The following is a 22,513-nucleotide window of genomic DNA, read 5'->3' as shown; positions in this document are numbered from 1 at the left end:
AAATGGCTAGCATGAGAGGGCATATTTAAAGGTGCTTGGTAGTAGGTACAGAGGAGATGTCAGGGGTAAGTTTTTTTACACAGAGAGTCATGAGTGTGTGGAATGGGCTGTCAGCGGTGGTGGTGGAGACGGAAATGAGAGGGTCTTTTAAGAGACTCCTGGATGGATACATGGAGCTTAGAAAAATAGAGGGCTATGGGTAAGCCTAGGTAGTTCGAAGGTAAGGACATGTTCAGCACAGTTTTGTGGGCCGAAGGGCCTGTATTGTGCTGTAGGTTTTCTATGTTTCTATGTTTCTAAAACTGCACACATACTCCAAGTTAGGCCTCACCAACATTTATATAATTTCAACATAATATCCCATCTCTTGTACCCAATGCTTTGATTTATCATTGATTTCATCCTATCCACCTGTGAGGACACTTTGTATTTCCAGATCCCTCACTTCTTCCCCACTCCTCAGTGCTCTACCTCTCACCGTGTAAGACCTATTCTGATTGGTCTTCACAAAGTGCAACACCTCACGCTTGTTTATATAAAATTTCATCTGCCATTTTCAACCTATTTTTCCAGCTGGTCTACATCCCATTGCAAACTCTTACAGTCTTCCTCACTGTCCACTACACCCCCAATCTTTGTGTTATCCGCAAATCTGCTGATCCAGTTCACCACATTATCATCCGGATTGTTGATACAGATGACAAACAACAGTGAACCCAGCACCAAACCCTGAGCCACACCACTATTTACAGGCCTTTAGTCAGAGGGCTAACCATCTACTACCACTCTCTAGCTTTCCCGCAAAGCCAACCTCTAAGCCAATTTACCACTGTTGCATATTGAATATTTTGGTAGTATTTGAGTAATATTGCAAATACATTGTTTGATTAAGCATTCTTTGTTGTTTACATAATGCATTGCTGGTTATCAGTAAAAGTATGTAAATGTGATACATCATCAAGTCACCGCGTAATACGTGCACACCTCGTTTAAAGTAAAAGCAAAGCCAGACTCAGAGTCCTGGCTCTTTTGTTTTTCTTTCAATTAGCTTTTATGTTTTGGAGTTACAAAATGTAACTCTTGCCTCATCTTGAACACCAAGCGACCGAACCTTCTTGTCGAACCTCCCATGCAGGACCTTTACAAAGGCCTTGTTAAAGTCCATGCGGACATTATCCATTCCCTTCCCTTCTTCAACTTTCCTGGTCACTTCCTACTATACATAAGGCCATGTTGACTATCCCTAACCAGTCTCCATCTATCGAAATGCTTATACTCCCAGTCCCTTAGAATACCTTCCAATAACTTCCCCACTACTGATGTCAGCCTCACCCGCCTGTATTTTCTTCCCTTATTCTTAGAGTCTTTCTTAAACAATGGAACAGCATTAGCTATCGTCCAGTCCTCTGAGACCTCAGCCATGACTAAGAATGTTATAAATATCTCTGCTGGGGCCCCTGCAGTTTCTGCACTGGCCTCCCACAGGGACCGAGAGAACACATTGTCAGTCCCTGGGGATTTATCCACCCTAATTTGCCTCAGGAGAGCAAACATCTCCTCCTCTGTAATCTTTATTGGGCCCATGATCTCGCTGTTGCTTTCCTCACGTCTATAGACTCTGTGTCTGCCTCCCAGGTAAATACAGATGCAGAAGTTCCACTTAAGATCTCCCTCATCTCTTTCGGCTCCACGGATGGATTACCAATCTGATCTTCCAGAGGACCTATTTTGTCCCTTACAATCCATTTGCTCTTAATATATTTTAAGAAGCCTTTGGGATTCTCCTTCACCTTGACTGCTCGTGCAACCTCATGCCTTTGTTTAGCCCTCCTGATTTCCTTCTTAAGTGTCTTCTTGCATTTCTCATACTCCTCAAGTACCTTATTCGTTCCTATCTGCCTGTCCCTGCTTTGCACTGCCTTTTTCTTAATTAGGGCATCAATAGCTCTTGAAAACCAAAGTTCACTAACTGCATTATCCTTGCCTTTTATCCTGATTGTACGAACTCTGTACTCTCAAAGTTTCACTTTTGAAGGCCTCCCACTTCCCAAGTACACCTTGACGGAAAACAAGCTGTCCCAATCCACACTTGCCAGATCCTTCCTGATACCATCAAAATTGTCCTTTCTCCAATTTAGAATCTCAACTCCAGGACCCAACCCATCCTCTTCCATAATTGCCTTGAATCTAATGGCATTAAGATCACCAGATACAAACTGCTCTCCTACACAAACTTTTGTCACCTGGCCTGACTCGCTCTCTCTTGTTGGGACCTCCATGCACTGCGTAAGGAAACTTCCCTGAACACATTTGATGAGCTCTTTCCCATCCAGCCTATTTGCAGTATGGGATTGCCAGTCAATTTGTGGAAAGTTAAAATCACCATCTATCAAAATCTTATGTTTCTTGCAACAGTCTGCAATCTCTCTACAAGTCCTACTCATGAAGTCTCATTAGATGAGACCTCCACTCTGTCCTGACTGAGCACTACCTCGATATTTTCCCTGTCTGGTAATGGCACCCCTCCCTGTTTAATCCCTCCCACTCTATCACATCTAAAACAACAGAACCTGGAACATTGAACTCCCACTCCTGCCCGTCCTGCAGCCGTCTCACTAATGGCTACAATGTCAAAATTATGCCTGCTGATCCGTGCCCTAAGCTCGTTGGCTTTTCATACCATACTCCCTGAAATATTCACAGCTCTGAACCGAGCATTACTCCCACTATGCTCAAGCTCTTGATTCCTGACTAGCAGAGTAGCCCTGTGGCCATTCCCCTCAATAACACAGCTTCGGACACTGGTGGGAAGCTGACCAGTGCAGAGTAGCCCTGTGGCCATTCCCCTCAATAACTCAGCTTCGGACACCGGTAGGGGGCTGGCCAAGCAGAGGAAAGCCACAGTGGTCAGATCACTGTCGCTGAGTCTGGCTCTGTGGTTCAGAATGGAAGGGGAGAGAGGAAGTGAGCTGTGGTGATAGGGGATTCATTAGTAGGGGGAAAATAAAGGAGGTTTTGTGGATGAGAACAAGATTCCCAGATGGTATGTTGCCTCCTGGGTGCCAAGGCCAAGAACAGCTTGGGTCAAGTCCATAGCAATCTTCAGTGGGAGGGTGAGCAGCCAGAGGTTGTGGTCCACTTTGGTACCAATGACATGGGTAGGAGGGGTGATGAGGTCGTGCAAAGTGAGTTCGGGGAGTTAGGCGCTAAGTTAAAGGACAGGACTTCCAAGGTTGCAATCTTCCAGTCACATTATAATTATGCACCCTCGTCTCCGCTACTTCCATCCTAGGAAAAGGTCTCTGGCTGTTCTCTCTGTCTATGCCTCTTAGCCTTGTACAGCTCTATCAAGTCACCTGTCATCATCCTTCACTTCAGAGAAAAAACCCAGCTCCGAAGCTGTGTTATTGAGGGGAACGGCCACAGGGCTACTCTGCTTGGCCAGCTCCCAACCGGTGTCCGAAGCTGTGTTATTGAGGGGAATGGCCACAGGGCTACTCTGCGCTGGCTGCCTATCTCCTTTCCCCCTCCTGATGGTCACCCAGTTACCTGTGTTCTGTACCTTTGGTGTAACTTCCCCCCTGTATGACCTGTCTATCAACCCTTCAGCCTTCCGAATGATCCAGTTTATCCAGTTCCAGCTCCAACTCTTTAACGTGGTCTGTTAAGAAGCTGCAGCCAGATGCACTTCTTGCAGACACTTGAGATCTCCCCGTTTTCCAATATTCCGCAAGAGGAGCAATCCACTATCCTGCCTGGCATCCCCACTGCTCTAAATGTGCAGTAAGAAAGAAAGAATAAAGAATGGAAAAAAAATCTACCAATGGCCTATGCCTCTCCTCAGCAAAGCCTCACTGAGCCAAGCATCAACTCCCCACTCTAACACAGGCCCAGTCACACAATGGCCGCTCTGCTTAAACCTAACTGTTTATTGGATCTTGCTAAGTGACTGTGCAAAATCTGATGTCTTCTTGGGAATTGTGGTGTGCAAAATATGCAAACTGCGCCTGCTTACTTCTTATAAACTCTCTCTCCCTCTACACAATCCAATGTCTTCCCAGGAACTTTGCAGCACAAAATGTGCTGATTGCCCCATTTGCTTCTTTCAAACTCTCTCTCTCCCTCTATGCAATCCACTATCTCCTCTGGATCTGTGGTGTGAAACACGTCCTACTGTCCTTGAGAAGGTGCTGCAGCAGCTCTTGTAGTGACGGTATCCCGACTGTTCTGACAAAGGGTTCTGGACCGGATACGTTAACTTGCTCTCTCTCTTCACAGTTGCTGTCTGAGCACTTTCTGCTTCCATCAATGAGCTGTATGCTAGAGGTGAAATGGAACCGAAACATTTGACAATAAAACAACATTTAATTGAGCGAGATCTCAGGATTTCAGTAAAGCAGGTGAAAACGGAACACTCGAGAGGCTGTGGTCACAGCCCGGTACAGGGAGGATGGCTGCAGTTGTTTGCGACCGATCATCCCAGTGTCGGGGCGTTGCTGCAGGAGATACTCTGGACGTCCTGGGCTCAACCATCTTCAGCTGCTTCGTCGATGATCGATGACCTTCCTCCCGTCGTGAGCTCGAAGCAGGGATGTTTGCTGATGATAGCTCAATATGCAGTTTATTAACAACAGTTCAGCAGATGAAGCAGCCCGTCTGTCTATCTCACTATCGACTGGCACGTAGTGATTTTTATGTCTTGCACTGTACTGGTGCCACAAAACAACAAACTTCACAACATATGTCAGTGCTAGTGAAACTGATTCTAATTCTGAGCTCCAACAAGGGAAATTCTACCCACTGCTCTATGGCTTTCAATAGTCTTATCATCACCAAGTCCCCCACTATCAACATCCGTGGGGTCACTGTTGACTAGAAACTCAGATGGACCAGAAACATGTACCAAGAGCAGGTCAGAAGCTGGGTGTCCTGTGGCAAGTGACTCCTCTCCTGACTGTTCCATGTGATAAATCATGTCAGTATTGTGATAGACCCTCCTCAACCTGTCTGGATAATTACACACTATTGCACCATCCCACATAATCATATCCTTCACTGCACACAGTGTACCAGCTACAATCTAGACTGACCACAACACATAATCATATCCTTCACTGCACAGAGTGTACCAGCTACAATCCAGTCCACACCACACCAACATAACCTCCCCAGCTCATCACCTGCAGGAAGAAAGAAAAGGTCTGTAGGCACAAAGGAACACCACCACCTGCTGGTCCCTCTCCGAGTCGCAGAGTGTCACGAACCCTTCGGACAGCGAGGCGTGATGGGTAGTGGCAGGTCTCAACGCACCCAAGCGTCATTTATTTGAGTTTATTAGAGTTGTTTGATGATTACTTTTATGATTAAGCTGCCACTGTTCTTTTCAAGATGCTCCTTACGTGAATACGGTTTCCTCATGCTTCTCAATAACTGATCAGTTTTTGATTTCGACCTGCACGGGCTTCCTGTGATCCCTCTTCTATTTAAGGTTATTCTGGTCCAGTGCTCATCGCTGAGTCCTGGATTCTGTGTGAGCTACCGTTCTGTGTGCTCATGTCCTGAGTAAGTGAGCTCTCAGTTTGATTATTCTCTGAATAAATCTTCATCGTTAATTTCTACCATTGAATCCTGAGTTTACTTCACACCTGGGTCTGCTCATCTGAAGGTCGTTATAGCAGGAAGTTGCTGCAAGTTCTCAGAACTACCAATTAACCTGACGGTACAATGGAGACCCTGAGTCGTACCACGGGTTCTTAAATGAATGTGCTATAGAATTCAAATTACAACCTGCAAATTTCCTCTTGGATAGGAGTAAGGTGGTCGACATAATTTCCCACCTCTTGGGGAGAGAGCAGGTGGAACAATGAGGCTTTGGTTGCTCTGCTTAGACAGGTATTGAATGACCAGCTTGAAGACGTTCTTGTGACTAGGGACCAAGTGGAGGATTTGGAGGAACCAATGGACATGGCCATAAAGATCGACAACCGCACTTCTGAAAGAACAGGGAGAGACGTGGTGAGTTCACGCAGAGGAACCGTTCTCAGAATCACTCAAAACCTATTCCAGTTCCTCAATCCAATAACCAACGCAGATCCCCGCAGTCATCTACAGAAGAACCCGCACGACTTAGAAGAATTTGATCTCCTCAGTGCAGAAAGAGAGGGACATATGAGGCAAAGGTTTTGCTTATCTGTGGTAAGCCCTAACACTTCTGAGTCACCTGCCTCGAGTTGTCAGGATGACTCCTAGGACCATCCAGAGAGGGGAGACCTGTAATGGTCTCAGGTCTTACTCCCACTTCGTCAAGTCCCAGAGCAGTTTTATCATCTCTATTATTTTGGTAGAGATATCAACATTCTGTGAGAACCTTGGTGGTCTCCGGTTCAGCAGGAAGCGTTTTGAACATTGGACTGGTTGAGACGATCCAATTTCCTCAGGGTCACCTTGACCAGCCCATCTCTGCACAGCCCTGGGTGGTTGACCATTGGAAACTAGACAAATCTTTTATCTCCCATCTCTATTAAATTGACTATTGGATGGCCCAAGGGGTCAATTCATTTCATCTTATTCATTCTCCAGATATTCCCCTAATTCTTGGTTATCTGTGGTTGCATCTTCATAATCCTTGGATTAAGTGGTCTTCTAGCACCTATGCCAGGTTGTGTCTTCCGGGAAGTTCTGAAACACCTTCCCGAATTTCTGAGATGCCTTCCTGAGTTTCCAAGATGCCTACCAGAGTTTCCGAGTGACCTGCTGTGAACCGTGCATGTCGAGTTGTCAGTCGAGTTGCAAATAGTTGCATCCTGATTCTTCAAGATCAGACTTGAATTCAACGGAGTTGTCTAGGGTGCTTTCAGAGTACTGGGATTTGTGGAGGTGTTCAGCAAGAGGAGAGCCACCTCACTTCCCCCACATAGCGACTACGATTGCACCATCCATTTACTAGCTGGTATGTGTTCTCCCCAGGGAAGACTCTATGACTTGTCTGCTCCCAAGAGGCAAGCTGGGGAGGATTACATTGAGGAGGCTTTGACATCTGGGCTTACCCTATCGTCTACTTCAACTGCTGGAGCAGGGTTCTTTATCGTATCCAGAAATGAAGCAGGCTGTGACCATGTATCAATTATAAAGGTCTAAATAGAATTACCTACTTCCTCTAATGAGCATGACATTTCAGTTGTTACAAGGTGTAATAGTGGTATTCCTGTGCCACTTTGTTAGCCACTCCCACATGGGAGGAGTTCACATACTGTATAAGCAGGGTTATCAATAAAGTTCAGTCGAGTATCCTGCATGCAGGCGTCCTGGTGTGCTCTGCACTCTCCCTCAATGATGAACACAACACAAGGAGCCATGGTCTTCACTGAACCACACCTCCAGAATTCCTGCAACCTGATCTGGATCTGAGAGGGAGAAGAATACAAGACAGCATTCAACCCAACCCCCCCCTCTCCGTCCCCCCCGGACATTATGAGTACCTGGGGATGCTATTCGGTTTGGTTAATGCTCCAGCAGTCTTTCAGAACTTCATTAACAATCCACTCCAAGAAATACTTAACCACTTTCTCTTTGTTTATTTGGATGAGATTCTGATTTTTTCTTAGTTGCTTCAGGAACAAGTCCACCATGTTAGGTATGTTCTTTATCCACCACAGTTTGAATTTTCTCAGCACACTTGTGTAAATCTTCTTTATCAATGGTGTGACCGCAGTAAGTGATGCTTTGTTTAAAGAATTCACACTTGTCATGTCATGCTCTTCAAGTCTTTTTAGCACTGTCTTCAGGTTTTGGAGAAGATCCTGGTCATCCTTACCAGCAACAGTGATGTCAACCAGGTAACACCGATTGCCTGGGCAGCCTTGCATTACCATAGCTTTCTGCCAGAGTGCAGGTGCAGATGTTGCCCCAAAAATAAGCCTGTTATAGCGATAAAACCCTATGTGAGTGTTTACGGTGAGAAACACCTTGGACTTTTCTTCCATCTCCATCTGCAAGTAAGCCTCAGCTGAATCCACTTTGCTGAAGTGTTTTCCTTCGGAAAGGTTTGAAAAGATATCCTCGATTCTGGGCAGAGGTTATTTGTTGATTGTCAGTACTGGGTTGATGGTGACCTTAAAATCAATACAGGTCCTGAAAGACCCATTCTTCTGCTGGTTACTGGGACAACTGGCATTGCCCGTGGGCTCCACTCAATCTTAGAGAGAATTCCTTCAGTCTCCATGCGATCTAGCTCACTGGCTAGCTATCACAAATGGTATAAGGAACCAGATGGGCTCTGTAAAACTTGGGTGCTGCATTTTTGTTTAACACTGTTTTACCCTTGATATGTTTGACTTTTCCAATGCCATCCTTGAACAATAATGTGCAAGAACAAAACGAGGCTGACCATGAGGACAAGAGTCCATGTTATCATACAAGGAAACCATTCAATAGTCTCACAATAGCAGGGTGGAAGCTGATCTTCAGCTAGCGGTATGCACTTTCAGGCTTTTGCGTCTTGTGTCCAGTGGGAGAGGGGAGAAGAGAGAATATCTGTGGTGGACGGGGCCTTTGATTACTTTGGCTTTACTGAGGCAGTGGGAAATGTAGACAGAGTCCATGGAGGGGAGGCTGGTTTCTATGATGTGCTGAGCTGTGTTCACAACTCTCCGCTGTTTCTTACAGTCAGAGATAGAGCAGTGCTGTACCGTGATGTGCATTCACTGAAGAGAGGTGGTAAGGACCTGCTTCCCTGTTTCCTTTTTGCTGTGTTTGTGTAAAAACACGTTCCATGCTGACCATTTTACAGCAGTAACTGCATTACAATGTTACGTCATTGACTAAAACACTTCGCGATGTCCTGAGGTTTGGACAATCCGTTCTAGCAGAATATGGCATCTCGTGAGCCACAAAATTAAGTTTTAATTACACATTTCCTTTTATGGTTATTTAGCCATGGTCTGATTTTGGATTTATCCACCAACAAAGACCAGCCTAAAAAAAAGCCAAGTGCAAATCTTTAACCCACAGAGCTCAAACTGTTGTAATCGCAATTATAAACATCAGTAGCTGCCAAGTTCCGCAGACTTGGGAGTGATTCTAAGCCCACAGGCACTAGATCACATACTGCTGATTAAGATAGAATCTGATGCCAGCTGATGTCTACACACTGGCAAGGCTTATTGGACAGTCAAAACCAAGAATCATCAGACTTAATCATGGTCATGTGGAGGACAATCGTAACAGATGGAGAGATGTCAGCATTTGTCTCGGTTAATTCAGCACAGATTGAAAAGCTGGGCAACTGGAGTGTCTAGTTTTCAGCTGAATACGGGGTAGTGAATTAACACACAACCATTATGGACCAAGCAGAGAGCAACAACTGGTGCATCGCGGCTTGGCAGCAGGCCCAGGCTGTACCCTGTTGCTGTCACATACTGTTGGACAATAAAGAGAATGCAGCCTGTTCGTTAGGAGCCTTCAGTTTTATCATAAGGTAGTCAGTTCTGCAGCAGACTACAGTTTCAATATTGATAAACCACAGGAGTTCTTGGCTGTGGTTATTCTTTGTGCTCGGCTCTTGGCTGAATCGAATACTTTGTCATCATTGATTCAAATACTAACTCTGTATTAGATCATGGTCTCCCCTGACCTGTGAATGAACATTTGAAGAAGGGTCAACTACAGTAAATATGCTTTCCAATTATGTATGAATATTGTTAGCATTAATAAATATTGAATAATCTACCAGCAAACTATAAATACAGTAAATACAGGTGAAAATGCATGGAGGAATCTGTCTTTCACATCAGTACAAATCCAATCGTATCCACTGACCATCTGTGGACCAACAATATCCAAAGATTTGAATACCAGGTTGTATCCACTGACCATCTGTGGACCAACAATATCTAAAGATTTGAATACCAGGTCGTATCCACTGACCGTGTGTGGACCAACAATATCTAAAGATTTGAACACCAATTGTAAGTGACACAAGAGATTCAGAGATTCTGCATTTCCTGGAAATCCTGAGCAACATACAAATAACACTGGGAGAACTCAGCAGGTCAAGCAGCATCCGTGGAGGGAAAATAACAGTATTTTTTGTGCCAAGACCCTTCAGGACAGCTGTGTAATCATAACTTATTTTGTCATAAATTATTACCACCTTTGAGTATTTAGAAACGATGTATTTCATAGATCTCAGAAGCAAAGCATTCAGGCATTCAAAGGAGCTCTATGAACATAGACATGAGAGCATCACAGTCCAGTAATGTTTTGACCCAATAGAGCCCTTTGACCCATGATGTTGTGACAGCCCTTTAACATACTCTAAAATCGATCTAACCCACCCCACCCCCACTCCTATATAGCTCTTCATTTTCTAACATCCATATTCCTATATAAGAGTTTCTTAAATGGCCCAAATTGATCTCCCACCATCCCTGGCAGGGCGTTCCAGACACCCATTGTTCTTTGTGTTAAAAAAAAACAACGTACCTCTGACAACCACCCCGCTCCCATACTTTCCTCTGTTCACCTTGAGGTTATGCTCCTCATAGTAGCCATTTCCACCCTGGGGAAAAGTCTCTGGTTATCGACTCGGTTTATGCCTCTTGTCCAGTGCTCCTCCATCAATGATCACTACTGAACTCTTAATCCAGTCAGACTGAGCACAATCCCCAATGAGTATCTGGGAATTTATTTTAGTCAAGAGGAGTTTAGCTCAGTGCTCTCACCGTTTCCCAGCTCCTTTATTTATGATTATCATCACCCTGTCTCTTTACACATTGCTAAGATGACTCTCCATGTGCCGGTGCTATCAGCAGCCGATTTGTATTGCTGCCCGACTCTTCACCTATCCTTCTTCAACAGCTTCACCTTCCAACTGAGTAGAGGTTTCACACTGCAATCCCAGGTAACTACTCTCAAACAAAGCTCGAACTAAAGGAAAAGAACAGCTTGTTTTTTCAAGGGGGGCTATTCTGGCCGGCTGGTGTTTCAGTGACATCAGCGCCGGACTCCGGAGCGAAGGTTCCCAAGTTCGAACCCAGTCGGGCCACTCCCGGGCGCGCTTTCCATCCGTGCCAGGTTGAGTGTCGAGCTCGCAACTCGGCCTCATGAAAAAGAAGACTGCGCTGTGAGAAGGACGTGGGGGACCACTCACAGCATCTTTCCTCCAAGACAACCACTTGAAAAGTGGCCGCCGAGACTCTGGCAGAGCATGACACAAAAAAAATTCTGACCAGGGATTCCTCACAGAACTTTGCAGTCAACATTGTAGAACTGATGCACATTCTCTGCTGTAGTGTAGGAAAAGTATCGGCTAATGTAAATGTTGCAATGAGGGCTGGGCATGTCGAACTGCTGGCACAAGATCACTGTCTAACTCAGGTCCTTTCAACATCGTCGTGGGAGGAACATTAAAAGTTCTGCTTATCTACTGTGCAGCAAACATGACCGTTCATCTCTTTAAAGCCAGTTCAGTTTTGGCTTGATCGAGGAACTTTGGTGCATGTTCTTCAAAAGCACAAACACTAATCCCAGGATACCAGTTAGGATTTTTGTACCTGTAACCTGCAGGTTCATTTGGATCAGGGATCGCTGAGCTGGTTCCTGAACCTGGGAAAAATGCCTCAGCCAGAGAATGTTGGTGAGGCTGTTAACTACATTAATAAAGGAATAGTGTAACATTTCAGGCTTGAAGTTTCCTGTCTAGCTTCTCAAAGGAGGGCTTGACCAGAAAATCAGTTTCTATTGCAGCACACAAAATGCTGGAGGAACTCAACAGGTCAGTCAGCGTCTATGGGAATGAATACACAGTCAACGCTTCTGGCTGAGACTCTTCTACAGGCCTGAAATAGAAGGGGGAAGGTGCCGGCAAAAAAAGGTGAAGGAAGGATAGCTAGAAGGTGACAGGTGAAGCCAGGTGGGTGGGAAAGATAAAGGGATGGAGAAGCAGGAGTCTGATAGGAAAGGAGAGTGGACCATGGGGGAACAGAAACGAAGAAGGGACTCGGGAGGGGAAATCAATATTCATGCCATCAGGCTGGAGGCTACTCAGATGGATCATAAGGTGCTGCTCCTCCACCCTGAGGGTGGCCTCATCTTGGCACAAGAGGCGGCCATGAACTAACATGGCAGAACGGGAATGGGAATCGGAATTAAAAGTTCCCCTCTTGGCAGATGAAGTGGCAGTGCTCGACGAAGCGGTCCTCCAATTTATGATGGGTCTCACCAATGTAGAGGAGGCTGCATTGGGAGCAGCAAACACAACAGACAACTCCGCAGATTCACAAGTAGGGCATTGCCTCACCTGGAAGGACTGTTTGTGGCCCTGAATGGAGGTGAGGTGAATAAGGGAATCGTGGAGGGAGCGATCCCTGGGGAAAGTGGAGTGGGGGAGGTAATGATCTGTTTGGTGGTAGAATCCCGTCAGAGATGGCGTTGAGTTGCTACTTGGTCATGAAGTCACAGAATATGGAACAGGTCCGACATTCTACTGTGTCCATGCCATCTAGCGACCCCCACCTGCCCTGATTCCTGTGTTTCTCTCACATTCCCATCTACTCCTCCCTCAGCGGTTCTACTGCACCTTCTTCTAAGAGGCCCCATTAGCCTGTTATCCCACATTTATGGGAACCAGGGGGAAGTCACATTCTCACAGAGTGGATCTGAAAACCCCACACACAGGACCTGAGGTCAGGATTGAACCCACGTCTCTGTAGCTGGAAGGCAGCAGCTAACTGCCTTGCAGTTATGTGTCTCTGATGCAAATGCACCAAGTGTGTGGGACAATGTTCACTGCCTGAGGCACGGGCTCTCAAATAAACCAATTGCCATCATCAGGAGAAATCTATTTTATAAAAATTCAGTCTCCATGATCCTTAGTTTTTCATCAGCATGTTTTCTACTGGCTTCAGCAAAATTCTCATCCCATGTCTGTTTATTGACTGTCACCTTAATCTTTTCAACAAAAATAGGTTTATCTTCAAAAGCTGCATTTCGTGGCTGGGCGTTGTACAATCTCACATCCTTCTCTCAATCCAATCCAAACCCAGACACAATCATTCTGCCAATGCGGCTTCTGTTGTAAGGTAAACTCACTGAATCTTCGAACTTGGCTGCTCCACCTTGCAGTCTTCTTAGGCCACATCCACGCTTTGCCGGATAACTTAGAAAATGAAGCCTTTTCTCTTCATTTTAACCCTTTGTCCACACTAAAACGGCGTTTCCATCCCCCAAAAATGGAGATTTTCAGAAACGGTCTCCAGAGTGAATAAATCTGGAAACGCCTAATATCCGTTGCAGTGTGTATGGGGTAACCGGAGATTTTTAAAACCGCTGTCATGACGTACTGGAACAGATGGCGACAGCGCGGCATTTCATTGTTTTCTTCTTCTTATTATTATTACTACTTTATTGTCATTAAACAATTGATACCAGAGCGTATAATCATCACAGCGATACTTGATTCTGCACTTCACAGAACCTAACAATTTCAGAACAGACGGCAACGAGACTGAAGCTAGAAGAGTTAGAAATGTACTCACCAAATACTTTGACCCATAACTTATCGAAGAAGTAAGTATACTCACTTTGCCCTGTTTTCTGTCCTTGCTTGTATGAAAGTGAGGACAGAAAACACCCTCCGCCACCTCCAGTTTAAATTCCATGTGGAATATTTTGGAGGCTCAAGAACCAAGAACCAAGAACCAAGGTGGTTTACCTATTTATGTAAGTATTTCTCTGACAATAGATGGGTAACAGCCTAATGTAACATTGTATGGAAATACAAGATAACACTGATGCAGACATGTTTTATACATTTAACAAGGTGCTTTATTAATGCAACAGAGTTAGTCAGTTTTTCAATGTTCGTCGTCAGCTGGGTCATACTGTCCGTGAACTCCCTGTCGGTTGCCTCCATATGCTCCAGTATTTGTTTTTTTCAGTTTTAAGTCCTCCTGCGCAAGAGCCGAGAGCAACTCCTTTAAGTTTTTCTACTCTGTAACTGGACAAACGCGCACCAAGAATACTGTTTCCTCCTCGCTTGTTTTCTGTGTGTCCTGCACATGCCCAGAAGGAAGAGATTCGCCCAAATATCCATCTAATGTGGACAGAGATATTTTTAAAAACACTTAGTGTGGACGCCTGTCATTTTTACTCGAAACCAGCATTTTCAAAATTATCCAGCCTAGTGTGGCCGTAAACTTATTTGTACTTGTCTGCACCAGGGCCCAGGCTGAGAGCGATTCTGCCTTGTAAACACCCAGAATATAATAGTGTAAACGTAGTAGGACCAGATTAAAAGGAGATGCCTGAACCAGCCTGTACTCCTTCTATAAATCAAACTAACAGGTCTATCTTCTCATTTTCCATCTCAATCCCCTCCTCCAACAGCTGCCTGTCTTAGTGTTTGTCAGCAGTTTCAAGGACCTTCCCTTAGAACACCTGACAGAAATAAACAGTAAGCCATACAGGTAAGTGTTGCAATTCCAGCTTGCCGTGTCGGACCAGTGATTTTCCTCAATCTGGTCCGCATCCTAAATGTCTGCTGATAATTCCTGATTGCACTTAGACCTGGAACTCTGAATGAGATTCTGATCAGCAAGTACTGCTGAAATTTATATCTGATGTCCTACCCACTTTGCTGGTGGAAAATAATCCAAAATATCCTTCTGGATTTCAAACGTTCCAAAGTAAGTTTACTATCGAAGTTCGTATATGCCACCATTCATACCCCTGAGATTCATCATCTTGTGGGCATACACAGTAAATACAAGAAATGCAATAGGATCAATGAAAGACCACACCCAACAGGACAAACAACCAACAAGCAAAAGCCAAACTGTTTAAATACAATAATAATAATAATAATAATAATAATAATAAATAAACAATAAATATCGAGAACATGAGATGAAGAGTCCTTGAAAGTGAGAACAGATCACCTTCTGGTTCAGGAGCTTGATGGTTGAGGGATAATAATGGTTCCTGAACCTGGTGGTGTGGGTCCTGAGGCTCCTGTGCCTTCTTCCTGACGGTAACAGCAAGAAGAGAGCCTGGCCTGGATGGTGGGAGTCCCTGATGACAGATGCTAATTCAGTGCTCCGTGTAGATATGCTCAATGGTGGGGAGGGATTTACTCAGTATGAACAGCCATGATGCTCAGAAAGCATGGACACACGCTATATGTTTCCGTTTTACTGTTTGATGCTATCTAATCGATGGTCATGTACAGTACATTATGCACAGCATTAGGAAAATGCAACTTTGGGAGTTTAATCTGGCTCAGATTGATGGGTAAATAATGCATGTAATGGAGGGGTAAATGGATTGCTTGTGTCACTGAGCAGAAACAAAACAAGAGTTACTTTAACATGCCAGATGGACTTGGTTCCTGCGCTGACTGAATCCCTGGGTGTTATTTTACACACGTTTTTATTCAATGTCTATCCAGGAAAGTTGTCTTTTTCCCATTGTGGAATCTGAGCCATTTCAAGAACTATCACACACCTGTGAACTGGAGGCCTTCAGCTGAGAGAGAACTTTGTTTCATTTCTCAGTTTTCACTCTCACCAATCTCTGCTTCCAACAGAGCTGAGCTGCCAGCCTACACTACAAAGAGAGTGACCTACTGCCCCTCTGATTCCTCCATTTTATCCTGCAACAAGACATAACCAGTCCTTGTCTCTAACTCCAATCTCTCCCAGAACTAGGAAACTCCCTCATAGATCTCCTCTTGACTGTTGTCAACCAACCAGCTCCCAACTCTCCAGTACTCCTGTCCTCCTCTGAGTACCACTGACCTTCCACTCGGTTCCTTAATGCTGCTGTCCCACTTTCCTGTCCCTCTATAATGCCATCCCTCCTGCCCAATTACCCAATACTCTCACCCTCCTCCCCGACTCTCCAAACCACTCTCCCCAATACTCCAATACTGTTATCCCTCCTTTCCAACCCTTTGAAACTGTTGTCCCTACTCTTTGACCCTCCCGATCTGCTGACCCAGCTCCCGATCTGCTGACCTTCCCGATCTGCTGACCCAGCTCCCAGTACTGTTCTGAGCACTCTCAGCCCTAACCTGCCAACATACACGTTGGGCTGTGATGAAACACTTTGCGTTTCCCTCATCAGACCCGAGGCCAAACTCCAAAGGGACAAGACCAGAGGGCTGATCCTCCTTCATTTTAAAACCGGAAACTGCACAGTGACTGCCCTCATTGAGCAACCTTTGTCCTCAGTCACCCTCTGAGTGAGCTCTCTCAGAATGGACCAGTGAGCACCTCGGTCACTCTCTGAGTGAACTCTCTCAGGATGGACCAGTGAGCACCTCGGTCACTCTCTGAGTGAACTCTCTCAGAATGGACTAGTGAGCACCTCGGTCACTCTCTGAGTGAACTCTCTCAGAATGGACCAGTGAGCACCTCGCTCACTCTCTGAGTGAACTCTCTCAGAATGGACCAGTGAGCACCTCGGTCACTCTCTGAGTGAACTCTCTCAGGACGGACCAGTGAGCACCTCGGTCACTCTCTGAGTGAACTCTCTCAGGATGGACCAGTGAGCACCTCGCTCACTCTCTGAGTACCCTCTCAGAATGGACTAGTTAGCACCTCGGTCACTCTCTGAGTGAACTCTCTCAGGATGGACCAGTGAGCACCTCCGTCACTCTCTGAGTGAACTCTCTCAGGACGGACCAGTGAGCACCTCCGTCACTCTCTGAGTGAACTCTCTCAGGACGGACCAGTGAGCACCTCGGTCACTCTCTGAATGAACTCTCTCAGAATGGACTAGTGAGCACCTCGGTCACTCTCTGAGTGAACTCTCTCAGGACGGACCAGTGAGCACCTCGGTCACTCTCTGAATGAACTCTCTCAGAATGGACTAGTGAGCACCTCGGTCACTCTCTGAGTGAACTCTCTCAGGATGGACCAGTGAGCACCTCGGTCACTCTCTGAGTGAACTCTCTCAGGACGGACCAGTGAGCACCTCGGTCACTCTCTGAGTGAACTCTCTCAGGATGGACCAGTGAGCACCTCGGTCACTCTCTGAATGAACTCTCTCAGAATGGACTAGTGAGCACCTCGGTCACTCTCTGAGTGAACTCTCTCAGGACGGACCAGTGAGCACCTCGGTCACTCTCTGAATGAACTCTCTCAGAATGGACTAGTGAGCACAGGTTCTCCACACTGACCAGGCCCAAGCACCTTCTGGGAATTTCCAGCCAAGCGGCTTCCTAAACCAAGGTTGAGACCTTTTCTTTCAATAATGTCTTTAACGAAAGCATGGGGCCAGGGGCACCAATCTCTTGCTGTTCTATCAATACCCTGGACTAATGTCTTTAACTAAAGCACAGGGCCAGGGTCACCACTCTGTGGCTGTTCTATCAATACCCTGGATTTCCATTACTTGCCTGTGTCAGTACAGATCCAACAATACTCAGGTTGTTCAGCCCCATCCGGGAAAAAGTATCCTATTAAAATGTGACTCCATGCCCCACTAGTGAGCCAAGGCTGCTGTGTATACCATCTAAAGAAGCATTAAACTGTCAAGGTTGCTGTGACACGGTAGCGTAATGTAATTGGTGGTAATGTACTTAATTCACAACCACCGACATGGAGTTGGGTTTCTTTTTAAGAGGCTGGTCTGACGTGATGACATAATTATGCAAAGGGTTATTAACGTGCTTTGTGTTCAGGTTTTGGAGCTCAATAAGTGTGTTACAGTTTTTTGTTAAATATAAAATGCCTCACTCAGTTTTATTTGTGAAAGCCTACATTGGTGACCCAGATCTTCTCGGCAGATTCCGGAGTTATTGGACACATTGGCCAATGCAGTCACTTTGTAGCTGCTGGGGTTTTGGGAGCTAAATGCAGTTGCTTGCTTTGTAGAAGCCGAGACCCAATTCACGCTGTGAGAAATCACCGCCGACACCAGATTTTTTTATGTGGTAGCATCACTCAGTAATTCCACGGCAGCGAGAATGGTGAGTCTACTGGAACACAATAAATACCGATCACTGAAAACTCACATTTTACAGAGTTTTGGACTGTTGGGGTCTGGGTGCACCAAAAAGTCGCTCTGCTTGCCTGGCTTTGGTGATGCTAAGCCTTTACAGTTAATGGACCACATGCTGTATCTCCTGGGAAACCACCATCCTTGTTTTGTTTTAAATGAACTCTTCATGCAGCAAATGCCTGATCAAGTTTGCATAGCCCTCACTAATACACCCGTGAAGGTCTATAGGGAGCTTGCCAAAATGGCTGATAGTCTACACTCAGCCAGGCAGAGACCCGTAATTTCTCTTCATTTCCCTCCCTCAATCAGGGCCTGTCGGCAAGGTCCCCAATGTAAGGATGTGAAACAGACGACTAACTAATACTGAGAAACAGACTTTGCCAGGTCTGTGATTTTACCACACTCACTCTGGTATGGACGCTAGGAAATGCTGACCGCCTTGCAGCTTCAACAGTGCCAGTGCATCGGGACATCAGAGGTCTGTGAACACAATGGGTTCCAGCTGCCAGGGCCATCTATTGTTCATTACAGACTCCATTTCAGGGCAACACCTCCCGTGGGTGCTCAAGTGAGTGTGCTGCCCAATGAGAAGGCAAAGAGCAATGAAACCTCATTGGAGGCCACTAATGGCAGCAGGATCCAGACTTACAGGACACGATGGCTCATGTTCTGTCTCAGTGGGCGACTTTACACATGGGACTTCGTCCTGGCTAAAGTGGCTAAACCTCTGCTCGGTGAAGATTTCTTTAGTGTCCCCAGGGACTATTAGCCGATCTTAAGAACTGCCGGCTTGTGAATGTCAAGGACTTGGCTTCATTGACCTGTAGACCCAGTAAGTTCCCCATAGCGACACTGTCAAGTGCATGCACCACCACACGTAAGTTTAAAATCAGAGTCAGATTTAATATCACCAGCATATAGCGTGAAATTTGTTAACTTACTGGTGGGAGTACAATGCAATACATGATGATATAGAAAAAAAGTAAGTCAATTACGGTAAGTATATAAATGTATATTAAATATAGTAGTTAAATTAAAAATAGTGCAAAAACAGAAATAAAACTTTAAAAAGTGACGTAGTGTACATGGCTTCAATTTCCATCTAGGAATCGGATGGTGGAGGGGAAGAAGCTGTTCCTGAATTGCTGAGTGTGTTCCTTCAGGCTTCTGTACCTCCTTCCTGACAGAAACATTGAGAAGAGGCCATGTTCTGGGTGATGGAGGTCCTTAATAATCTCCGTAATTTACTCAACTGCTGGTCAAATTCCCAGACCTCACCAAGCTCACATTTTCTACTATGTCACAGAATACGGGGTCAAGCACCACATTTCTACACCTGGCTCACCGGTCCATGCCCACATGTGTAGACTGGACCCAGACAAGCTGGCAGCCACAAAGGCCGAGTTTGCCAACATGGAAAGATTTGGCATTGTACACCGGTCAAATAGCCTTTGGGCTTTGCCCGTCCATATGGTTCCTAGGTCCAATGGACGTTGCCACCCATGTGGTGATTAGTGACACTTTAACAAGGTCCCCACCCCCCGATTGTTACCCAGAGCCACACATCCAATATTTTTCAGCATAGTTAGCTGGAAAGTTATTTTTTTTTCCAAAATCAATTTAGTTAGGGGCTACCATCAGGTGCGTGTGTGTTTGGGTGACATTCTTAAATCAGCTGTGATAACCCCATTGGCCTCGGAGTTTCAGCTAATGCTGTTTGGGCTGAAAATGCAGCACAGACTTTTCAACGGCTGATAGACTCTGCATTAAAAGAATTAGATTTTTGTTTTGTTTACCTGGATGACATACTTGTTGCCAGTGCATTCAAATCCAAACAGCTACCTCACCTCTGCACACGTTTAGAGCGATTAAGACAACACGGGTTGATGATTAACCCTGTTGATTCCAGTTTGGGCTGTGAACCATTGACCTTCTCGGCCACCGCATCTCCACAGAAGGTGTGAAACCCGTCCCATCAAATTCGCCGATATTACAGCTTCCCCACCACTTCCACCCCGCACTACTGAAAAACTGCAGGAGTTTTCAGGCATTGTGAATTTCTATCACTGCTTCATTCCACGAGCTGCTGAACTTATTCTCCCCCTGTATAGTGTGCTTAAAGGCAATACCCCTAATCACGTGCTTGACTGGTCAGCGGACTGGACCAGGGCATTCGATGTTACCAAACGAGCTCCTTCTAACACAACTCTAATGGCACATCTGCTCCCCAGTGCACCCACAGCCATTCATACTGACCCTTCAGACCACGCTGTAGGTACTGTGCTCGAGCTCTGATATGAACTGGGGACTGCAGTGAGAGGCAATATCAGACGGGTTGCCAAACCAGCCAACCCAGGTGCTGATGAAAGCCCCAACCACATCTGTGGCTGTCGTTGATGCTAGTTTTACGGCCCACCATGGCAAGGAGGTGCTTGAAACCCGGGGAGCGGGGAAGAGGACCAACAAATCTGCATCTCCACATCTCCACTGCATCTGCTCTGAGGATGAGGGCCTCCTTCGTCCAGAAGCATTGTTCTCTCTCTGCCGTGGTTTATAGAGTTCTCACGTATTCCTCCATTTCCCGCACTCCGTCTGACTCCCTGTCCCCAAGCAGAAAAACAACAGGAGTTCTCTTTGTCTTCATTATTCACTCCACCAGCTTCTTTATTCAACATGATACTCCTACATTTATGCCGACTCCAGTGCAATCCTACCACCAGTCCCATCTTCCACTCTCCCATCCGCCTTCTGCTTTCAGCAGGCATCATCCCCTTGAGACCCTCCTAATCTGCTAATGCCTCCCCACTCCACTCACGATTCTCCAGTCCTGGCACCTCCCCTGTGCTTGAAGGAGGAGTAAACCTGCCCTCCTCCCTCACTCTATCACCCTTCCGACAAATTCATTCCACAGCTGAGTCAACGGTTCACCTGCACCTCTTCCAGCCTAGTCTACTTCACTTGGTGCTCCTGATGTGACCCCCTCTACAGTGGTGAAACCGTGTAAACCGAGTGATTATTTTACAAAGCGCATCTTATCTGTCTGCAATAGCCACTTCAAGTTTCAAATTACACATTATTTCGACTCTCCTTCGCCAACCACTCCACACTAACCTTTCTGTCCTCGTCCTCCTCTGCTGTTGCAAAAAGCCCAACGGTAAACAACAGCATCTTGTTTTCTGTTTAGGTAGCTTCCAACTGAGTGGTAGAAACATCAAATTTTCCAGTTTCAGGTAACACAGTCTCCCAGTGTTCTCTCCCCACACACACTCACCTGTCTAGCCATCCAGTTTTCTTCCTCTATGTCCATCCGTCCCATCCCTCACTCTCACCAGGTTCCATCTGGCCCCAGCTGGCTGCACCCATCACCCACCAGTCTCTGCCCCAATCCTTCCTCGATCTGGTTTCTATCCATCCATATCCCACGTCTTACAACATCTCCAACACCTCCTTCCCCCACACACACAATCCGGTTCCACCTATCAACACTCCCATCCCCACACACAAATAATATCTGGCTGCACCCATCACCCACCAGTCTCTGCCCCAATCCTTCCTCGATCTGGTTTCTATCCATCCACCTCCCACTTCCCACAACACTCCCCCCCGACACACACAATCTAGTTCCGCCTATCATTTAACAGCTTCTACCCACCCCTCTATCCTCAATGCCGGGTCTCTATCCAATATGCTGACTTACATCTTTTGCCTCCGTAGATGCTGATTTGTTCCAGAAAACTGCTTTTGGTTTTGTTCAGTGTTGGTGCAATGGAACAATACCAACAGAACACCCTGTACTGACGGCAGTAAAGTCTCATTGACCAATGTTGTCCAAAACAGCAATTTATCTGAAGTCCAACTACACGCTGTAGTCTGTTCTTAACATCACACTTATAACACTGGTCTGCTATCCCTTTACCAAATAATAAGTGTATGCAAACCGTCAATTATTTATATAGTTAACTGTTGCATCATTTATTCAGTTGCATGTATGAATTAATGCAATTAACTATTTATTTTGAGTGGGATAGATAAGCAATTAAAAATTTAACCATTCAATAATTCATTCTGTTCCTTGTCTTCTCAGCAACAAACTCTTTCCTTTAACATTTCTGAAGTGTCAACTCTTGTGTCTGATAATCTCAATGGATTGTTTCTCCAGAGAAGCTTCATACATATCCTGTTCTTCAATCGCAATCTCAGTGTAATTGTCTTCATAATTATGCACCTTCCGAACACCAGCTGTTAACAGAAAAACACAACTGGTAACCTGGGACCTCCTGCAGTTACCCCAGTTACACCTGCTGCTTGGTATGTAACTGAGCGCCATGTACTCATTCACAACAATCTCCAGTTTAGCTGCTTCAGAAGTGTAACATCCTGGTTTAAGACCATGCTTGCTGTTATTGATACAGTTATCCGTGGGTATTTTATTTTCTGCAGATTTTCTCAAAACGCAATAAGTGTTTCTTTAACTACATTATACAATTAGGTATTTCATTGTTTGTTGCCA

This window comes from Mobula birostris, chromosome 25 (genome assembly GCF_030028105.1).
Source record: "Mobula birostris isolate sMobBir1 chromosome 25, sMobBir1.hap1, whole genome shotgun sequence".
In the NCBI taxonomy this organism is placed as follows: Eukaryota; Metazoa; Chordata; class Chondrichthyes; order Myliobatiformes; family Myliobatidae; genus Mobula; species Mobula birostris.
This window is presented reverse-complemented; position numbering follows the sequence as displayed.